At 35.2% G+C, this 9791-nt stretch overlaps 1 long non-coding RNA gene across 1 annotated transcript in view; it reads right to left on the bottom strand.

Annotated features, from left to right (window-relative positions):
• Positions 1-323: 323 nt before the first annotated feature.
• LOC132593363 (uncharacterized) overlaps positions 324-9791 on the bottom strand; it is a 44996-nt gene continuing 35528 nt past the window's right edge. The window contains exon 3 of the long non-coding RNA XR_009558749.1: positions 324-443. This is a non-coding gene — a long non-coding RNA (uncharacterized lncRNA). The remainder of the gene's footprint in view (positions 444-9791) is intronic.

Below are 9791 nucleotides of genomic sequence, written 5' to 3'. Positions count from 1 at the left end.
GAGAATACTTTAGATATTTCTGATTTTTAATAAACATTATGATGTGTTTCAAATTCAGTCAAGATGGATACCATTTGGAGGAATTGGAAGTTTAATCTGTACTGTTGTGTGACTATGTCATGGCCCAGGTACAGAGGCATACTGAGTTGTCAATGATCTGGAAAATGGCATGAGGCAACATTTGAGTCTGCAAATATACTCTTCTTAGTGGTAGAATGAATCTTCTAATTAACGTACATATCAGCTATTACTAGGATGTAATTTGTGTTTTCAGTATATCACCTATAAAAATTGCTTACCTACATTCGCTTTAATCTATATTTCCTTCTCAGCAGAAGCCCAATAACGAAAACACATTTGATCTGCCTCTTTAATCATTGCATCCTAATGTTTTATTCTGTTCAGCTGGCAAAAACAAAGGCAGAAATGCTCTATGTGGCCTTCTGTGGGAAAACAAGAAAAGGCACTGTTACGGAGGGAAGAATCATGTATGTCAGAGACTTTTGAAAGGAGTTAGCATGGAAATCAGTAGAAAGGGAATTATTTTTTACCTTTTAGAGGAAGAAGGTGGGAATACTAAATCGAAAGAAAGCTTACTGCAAGGCCAAAAACACAACTATTGTTGGCAGCTTTAAAATGAAATGAAACACCTCACTTCCAGCAGAAGGTTGCACATTGTCCCTGGTGAGACAAAGAATTAAATACTTGTCACGGGTAATCTATGGCTGACATTCTGAACGATATGGCAGAGTAAGGTTGCAGCCCTCTCTGGTAGCTGTTTTCTCCCAGTTGAGCAATGAAAAGCCAAGGACAAAACCTCAGTTCAATGGTTCTTTTCCCCTTCACACTACCCTTTCTGATTTATTCGCAGGAATGGATTTGAAAGGAAAAAAAATGTTTAACAGAGTTACTCAGAGAGGTACAATGGTGTCCACAGTTTACAGTCAAAATATTATTTTGCTTGAATTTCCAGTACTGTGGCACGATTAACCCAAGTGTTAGGTATTGTGACTCCCAGTGTTTAGTCCCTGAGAGCAGGCATTCAATATAAAGTAAACAGAATTTTACTGAATACCCCTGGTTGATCTCTCACCAGATTCATATGTATATAAATCTAATTTGGGGCTGGCCTTAACACCTGCCTTGAATAGTGACTACCTGAATTTATATGAATGAGGAAAAGGATGGTCCAAGTGTTGTACTTCTGTTTTTACCCTTTCACTTCATATTTTCTGACCCTTTACTGATGAAGGAAGAAGTTTAGCAACTCAAATCCATGAACTAGGATTTGCATTACTGAAGAGTTGGAAATGTTTGTGATTGCAAAATTGCACAGTTATTTCACCACTCTTTCGGTATACAAAGCTACTTATGCCAAGGGTAGATTCTTAGGTCATATTTCTAGGAAGGCATTTATCCAAGGTTTTCATAGGTCAGTGTGTGGTTTTAACTTAATACAGGGCTAGAAGAATCTAGCTAGAGGAATCTAGAGGAATAATGGTTCACATAGCTCTTGAGCCATTCCTCTAGAATATCTATAGGGTCAGCCAAGCTAATGCAATTAGTTTTTCATCAGAGAACTGACCGTGCTGTAGTTTAAGTCCAGAAATAGTAGGTGGAAACTTCAGCTAACCATAGACATAGCCAACTGCAACATGACTCTCTCTTGTATATGGCCAAGAAATTATATGGCAAATGGCATTAAAATATTCAGTGATATGTAGATTCATGAACAAGTATGTCTATATGTGGATGGTCTATACATATGCATTATATACAAATACACGCACACATTCTTAGAGTATGACAAACGATTTTCAATCCCCTCAGCATTTCACTGTGAATGCTGTTTTCAAATCTTTAAAGTGAGTCCTTTGAACCCTCTATGATTTCTACAACCTTCTCCAATTCATGGCCCAGAGGAAGCAATGATGAATGAAATGAAAATGTATTGTCACAGTTTTTACACATAAGCATATGGATTTTATTTTAGTTCAGCTAAGAATCTAGAATTAACAGTTTAACATTAAAAAGAAAATGGGATTATGTATACACAAAGAATTCACATAGCAACCCAGCATCTACTGAGATTATTTTCCAGTAACATTCTCAATGATTTTTTTTCATTCTGAGTAGGCATGGAAACCAGTTCACTGCCCAACTTCAGCTTGAGTCACTTGAAGTTAGTGTGCTCACCTCCAAGTTTTCCCGCAAATGTCATTTCTCACTGAGGTCTACGTAAAACACCCTCTCTAGAAGTTAAACTCACCTGATTTCCTGTCATTCTTTTTTTTTTTTTTTGCGGTACGTGAGCCTCTCACTATTGTGGCCTCTCCCGTTGTGGAGCACAGGCTCCGGACGCGCAGGCTCAGGGGCCATGGCTCACGGGCCCAGCCGCTCTGCGGCATGTGGGATCTTCCCGGACCGGGGCATGAACCCATGTCCCCTGCATCGGCAGGCAGACTCTCAACCACTGCGCCACCAGGGAAGCCCCTCCTGTCATTCTTGATCCCTCTTATCCTGCTCTAATGCTTTTCTCCATAGTAATACCATCTTCTGGAATAGCATATGTTTTTACATGTATTATGTTTGTTGTCTGTTTTCCACATTCAAATGTAAACTCCACAAAACTGGGTATTGTTCCTTGAGTTTATCACCTAGCTGGGACCCATGACTGGCATGAAGCAAGTATTCAAGAAATATTTGCTCAATGAATTTCTTCTTTTGAATGTGAGATCTTGGAAATGCTCTTTGCCAATCTATTTTTTGAATAAGTGGGGTTATGCTGCAGTAACAAACAACCCTTGCATCTCAGTGAGTTAGAACAGTAAAGATCGATTTCTCACTCATGCCACCTGTCGGTCATGAATCAGGTAGGGGCTTTGACCTGTTTTCATCTGTCAGGTAGTCAGGTTGAGGGAGGCTGCACCTCAGTGTTTCCACTATTGTCAGAGCATGACAGGCAAACATGGCAAATGATGTGCTGACTCTAAGGATTCCAGTTGGAAGTGATACATGACTCTTCTATTTATATCTCATTTACTAATGCACATCACATGGTCACATTAACTTCCCACAGCCAAGGAAGTGCCATCCTGCCATGTGCCCAGATAGAAAGTGGAATATATCAGTGCGTGCTTGGTGATCAACACACATCACAGTAAATAATTGTTATTTTTTCCAACAAGTCACTGGTACACATATGTATGCAACATGTATGAAATGGAAGAATATAAGTATAGGTCTACTAAAATTGAATTATTTTCTTGAAAATTTCACACTTTTACTTATGTCATGACTAGCCCTATAACTTCAACGGACAGAAATCCTCACTGCAAGGGTCCTGGAGGAAAGATTGGATGGAAAGCATTTAATAGAAGGGAAACAGATGCAAGCACAGGAGTTGGTCTTTCCTTTTTTTTTTTTCTCTGTGTCTTAGAGTGCTAAGACCTTTTTCTTTCATAAAGAATTGAACTCTAACTTAAGTCAAAAGCAATAAGCTGGCCTCAGCATTTTTCCTCCTCCTTTTTCCACTACTTCTGTCCTCTTCCCTTCTCTCTCTTTTTTTTTAATCTCTTCCACCTTTTGATGTTGCTGTTTTCTCTTTTTTTGAAAATGGAAATAACTTACTTCTTAAATTTTTCTGTATATAAAAATAAGAGAACAGCGTCAGAGTTTAGAAAAGAAGAAACAATTATCTGAAATCTCAGCTTTATTTTAACCACTATGTATGCAGTGTTACTATTTCTCCCTCCCTCTCCCCCTCTCTCTAGCTCACACACACACACACACACACACACACACACACGCACACACACCCCCCACAACATTCATTCAAATACATGGAAATACACCATCCACATTTATTTATTGAGATGTAATCATACTATGTGTACTGATTTTTGAGGATTTTGTTCCCTCACAAATACATTGTGATCTTTTGTAAAAAATAAATTTAAATCTACTTCAATATTTAATGTTTGTGTAAAAATAATTAATGAATTCATAATATTGAACACACAGTCTTCTTTTTTTGTGGTAAAATATATATAGCACAAGTTGTCATTTTAACTGCTTTAATGTATACAGTTCAGTGGCAATAATCACATTCAAAATGTTGTGTAACCATCATCATCATCCATTCCTAGAACATTCTCATCACTCCAAACAGAAACTATGTACCCCTTAAGCAGTAACTTCCCATTCTCCGTTAACCACAGCCCCTGGTAACCTTTAATCTTCTTTCTGTCTCTATCACTTTGCCTGTTCTAGATAATACATACAGGTGAAATCATACAGTATTTCTTATTTTGTGTTTATCTTACTTCATTTAGCATAATATTTTCAAGTTTCATCTCTGTTGTAGCATGTATCAAAGCTTCATTCCGTTTTACGGCTGAATAGTATTCCACTGCATATATATGCCCCATGTTTTGTTTATCTAGTCATCTGTTGATAAACCCTTGGAGTGTTTCTATCTTTTGGTTGTTATGAAAAATGCTGTTATGAACATTGGCCTACAAGTATCTGTTTGAGTTCAAATCTTTTGGGTATATACATAGGAGTGGAATTGCTGGGTCACATAGTAATTCTATGTTTAACTTTTTCAGAAACTATTTTCACAGTGACTGCACCATTCCATATTTCCATCAGCAATGCACAAGGGTTACAATTTTCTCCACATCCTCTTCAATACTTGTTATTTTCCTTTTTTTCCACCTTAAATTATAGCCTTCTTAGCAGCTGTAAAGTAGTATCTTATTATGGTTTTGATTTGCGTTTCCCTAGTAACTAAGGATGTTAAGATCTTTTCATGTACTGATTGGCCATTTACATTTTTTTGAGAAATGTCCATTCAAGTTCTTTGCTCATTTTGAATTGTTTTTTTTGTCTTTTTGTTGTTGAGTTCTAAGAGCTCTTTATATATTCCAGATATTAAACCTTTATCAGATATATGATTTGCAAATATTTTCTCCCCTTATATGGATTGTCTTGATAGTATCCTTTGATACACAAAAATCTTTTCCCAGTGCCTACTGAAGGATGTTTAGGAAGTGTCCAGACTTTTTCAGTATTATTCACAATTTTCCAGTAAGTATTCATGTCCTTGCATCTATGCATGCTTTTTTGAATAATGACTTGTAGAAATAAAATTGATAGATGAGGCCTTCCCACTTTTAAGACTTTTGGTAAATAATAACTCAATCCCTTTACTCAAGTTGCTCACCAGTACTATATGGAAATACCTAATTTTCCCCAGATTCACTCACATTATCTTTCTTTTTCATCCTTTCATATAATAAAATGGTTTTTTAATGACTTTATATTTTTGGAGGCCAAATTACAATGTCTGTGTAGGGAAAACTTTTTGGACACAAAAAGTTTAGAAATCTTTAAAATAAACAGATATTTAAATGCAATAGTTAAGCTTGTAAACAAAGAAAATCCAGGAACTACTTGAAATATACATTTTAAATGAATAATATTTGATTTATTAAACTAATAATTTATAAAGTTAATCATTTTGGAATTCATCTATTGTTCAAAATGAATTTTTGCTTTCTCACTTGCACAAATGAAGGTGCAGCTAATAATAATTCCCATATGTAAGACAAATGCATTACCATATGAACAGTATTTACTAAAGACAACTCACATGCTAATAAATAGTCCCATGTCACAATTTTTTGTTTCTTAGAAATTCTAAAGTTTCATTTGGAAATTACTAAAGCAAATAATTAACACTTAAAGATATAATGATTGTAATAAAATGAATATGAGTCATTTAAAACCTGATAATTGCTTGTAGAAAATACTTATTAAAAAAAAGTAACTGAAAATATTCAGAGATAAACAGTGTTTCTTGCATATAAAATAATTTAACTTATACTTAAGTTAAATATGTAATTAATTTAACTTATACAAACTTGTTTGTCTTATACAAACAAGAGTTCATATTTATAAACACTGGAAATTATTAGATTTAACGATTATATCACATACCGTGTTAATCTGAGATTAAGAAATACTCTAACTGGCATGACATGAAGAAAAGATCATGAAGCTTTGCGCTGAGACAGTCCTAGATTTCAAACCTGCTTTGAGCCTTACTATCTTTGTGACCTTGGGCAAGTTACACATATTTTCTAGGTTTCATTACCTTCATCCACAAATAAAGATGAGAATATCAGCTTCGTTGGGTAATTGCTGGGATTAAATGAGATAATGTATTTATCTACCACAAGGCCTAGCAAATAATATATAATCAATATGTGTTAGTTCTGCCTTCAAAAAAATATACTAAGTGTATAGTATCTATAATACATGGAAATGAGAGCTCAAGGCTTTTCTGTGTGCTATTCTTCCACAGAAATATGTGGATGAAATTGTTTGTACCTTAGTTTGATGTTTGTTACTCTGATTTTACATAGTTATTTTGTTCTGTTAAATGCTTAATAGTAGCCTGTGGTGTTATTTAAACAGTGAGCGATTTGTCTCTGTAATTAGAAGCATCTTTACCTCTAATTCTAAGACTTGCATTAATATCAGTGGGAGGTTGATGTGACTATAATACGTAAGGAGGCAATCATAGAAATTCCCACCTAGCAACTAACCAATGGGTTCTCTCGGAAAGGGAATTCCATATGTCCCTCCTGTTGAGATGTTTTAATTCATCACTACACACTGCCTATACTAATTAACATGTGCGGTGTTTACACAGGTTATGGAATAGATAGTATTTGCTTTTAGAAAAGGTAATTGCATGAAAAACTAAAGTTGATTCTATTAGAGCCAAAGATTTATGTGATAAATAAACCTGCTCTCCTAAAGGTTGCATGCAATTATTGTGAGTCCCAGAATTCAGGACATCTGAATACAGACCTGGCACATGATAGGCATTGAATAAAAATCGTTCAGAACAATATTGAATAGATAAAGATAATAAAAATAGAAAGAAAATAAATTATTGTGACTTTTAGCATCCTATGAGGGTGCTGAAGTGGACCATGAATCAGTTACCTGTTCACAAGATAACTGCAAGCATAAGAATTTTTCTCAAGAAACCCTGATCTATTAATTAAAAATTAAAAAGCAGGAGCCATCACTGTGTGAGGATGCCACCACCTCATGAGAACACATGCTGTCTTCTGACCTTGCTCATTATTGTTCAGGCCTGTAGTTCTTTATACTAAAGGTCAGGCCTGTAGTTCTTTATACTAACCTTGATCCTGCTGATTTGCAGTCTACCACTTTAAAACATCATGATGAAATGTAAAAACAAATGGAAATATTGATAACTTGATTGCTCTTCTTTCATAGTTGCAAATAGAATGTTTGAGAAATACATTGAAAATGGCCAGGTTTCAAATGGGAAATTTAATCTCCAGTTTTCATTAACTACCCCAGCTTTACTCTAATGATTATTACATTTTTCATTTCCTCTTCTGAGTCTATTTATTTCTCCCCCTCCATTTCCTCTGGGAGCCATCCTCACTAGGAACTGGGGAATCCTGAGGGGTACAGAATGGCTGTTTGCAGAGCCTTCTTATCTAAAAGTAGTATCTATGATCCTGAGGGGAAGGAGGTGCTTGCTCAGAGATGCTTAATGCTCTCCAAGCTTATTTTTAAAAAGCACCATTTGGGCCTCCAACCAGCTTAGCTCTAGGGCTTGTTTCTTTCTGCTTTCATGTTAAAAAGCTCCTTTGTCAAAGCCCTTAGGCCCAGTGGTGATAACTGCTACAGAAAAATACTAGTGATGGAAAGATATATTTTCAATAACCCTTGACTTTTATTAGTTCAGCCACTGCTAGAATAAAGGATGAGTGGGCCCTTGATATTTTAAATGTTCTATGTCCCCCTCCATATACTTTCCAGGTCAGCATTCTTTACTGATGAAAATTCTGGTCTGGATTTTGGTTTGCTGTCATGGGGAGAAGTGTCTGCAGTTATCTACCTCTGAGCTTTGGTTGTTATCCCCAAAAGCCTAAGGACAATAATGGTAGCATGAGCTTTGTAGTGTGTGTGTGTGTGTGTGTGTGTGTGTGTGTGTGTGTGTGTGTGTGTGTGTGTGTGTGCGTTTGTGTTTTAATTTTCATTATGTCTGAAAATGAGGCATCAGATTAATAAATCTGTAGGAGTGTGTTTGGAGAGGGGAGTTTCCTGAAATAGGGGAGAACAGTGCAATCTTCTGTGCTAAAAAATTTAAACATAATCAGGAAGATTTTTAAAAATCCCACATAAAACTTCTCAGAAGAGCTCTGTAGCTTCAAGTCAATGTTATGGATAAATTTTTAAAACTCAATTATCTGTAAAACTTTTACTAGCCCACAATTTTTCAATATCTCTTTCTACATTAACTGTTGCTAGAATGAAATGCATTACATAACAAGAAATAGCACAAAGATGTATGGAGCTAATGTTATTATTTTTAGAATAATTTCAAGTCTGCTCAAATTTAATCCAATCTAATTGTTCAGGTATCCTAGGATAGCAGATTCATACTAATCTATACATTACACTGGGAAAAATTTAGCTCATGCATTTGGCAATAAATTAAAAGTTGACTTTCAAATGTGTAGAGATGAGCTAGATTTATTGCCCTCTGACTTTCAAAGCAGCCTTCTCAGGCTTTCAATCAAATGACCAGTGGTACAGTGAAAAAAGCACTAATATGTAAGCTAGGAAAAGTGGGTTCTAGTAATGACGTTGAATGTGGGCAAGTTAGTTAATGCTTTTGGATCTCTGGTTGCTCATATGTAAAATGAAGGTGCTTGATTACAGCATCTGAGGATCATTTGAATTAGAAAATTCTGTTTTTATTAAGAGATGCCATCTATAATTTTTGCAAAACTGTTGAAGTCAATTTGAGATAAAATTAGTTGAAAACTTTATAAAATGGAAGAATTTTTCATTTATATAGATTTCCAGATATATTCTGTCATCTTGGCACTGATATTATATCATTAGTTCATTGTAAAATAATTTTAAATACCATCTTACCTGCTCCTGTTCTTAGGTTTGTGTTAGAAAAGAATGTATCTAGAAAGAAGCTGATATTGCTTTTATTTTATATAGCACCTTACATATTTTATAAAGGGCTTTCTTACATTTTATCTGGTATGATGTGCAAAAGAAGTCCCATGAGGTATATAGAATGGGAATTATGGTCACCATGTTAAGTTTGAGATAAGTGAGGTTAAATAAATTTTTCAAGTTCATATAAAAATAAAAACAGAAAAGGGCACCCTGCAACACTGTTGGTGGGAATGTAAATTGGTGTAGCCACTATGGAAAACAGTATAGAGGTTCCTTAAAAAGCTGGAAATAGACCATATGATCCAGCAATCCCACCCCTGGGTAAATACCTGGAAAAGACGAAAATTCTAATTAGAAAAGATACATGCACCCCAATGTTCACAGCAGCATTATTTACAATAGGCAAGACATGGAAACAACTCAAGTGCCCATCAACAGTTGAATGGATAAAGAAGATGTGGTATATATATACAATGGAATATTACTCAGCCATAAAAAGAGTAAAATATTGTCATTTGCAGCAACATGGATGGAACTAGAGAATCAGACAGAGAAAGACAAATATTATTTGATATCCCTTATATGTAGAATCTAAAAAAAATGCAAATGAACCTACACACAAAACAGAAACAGACTCACAGACATAGAAAATAAAGTTATGATTACCAAAGAGGAAAGGGAAGGGGGGAGGGATAAATTAGGAGTATGGGACTAACAGATGCAAACTGCTATACATAAAATAGATATGCAACAAG

This window comes from Globicephala melas, chromosome 14 (assembly GCF_963455315.2).
Source record: "Globicephala melas chromosome 14, mGloMel1.2, whole genome shotgun sequence".
NCBI classification, from domain to species: Eukaryota; Metazoa; Chordata; class Mammalia; order Artiodactyla; family Delphinidae; genus Globicephala; species Globicephala melas.
Note: the sequence above shows the minus strand (reverse complement) of the source record. Positions and strands in the feature narration are given on the sequence as shown.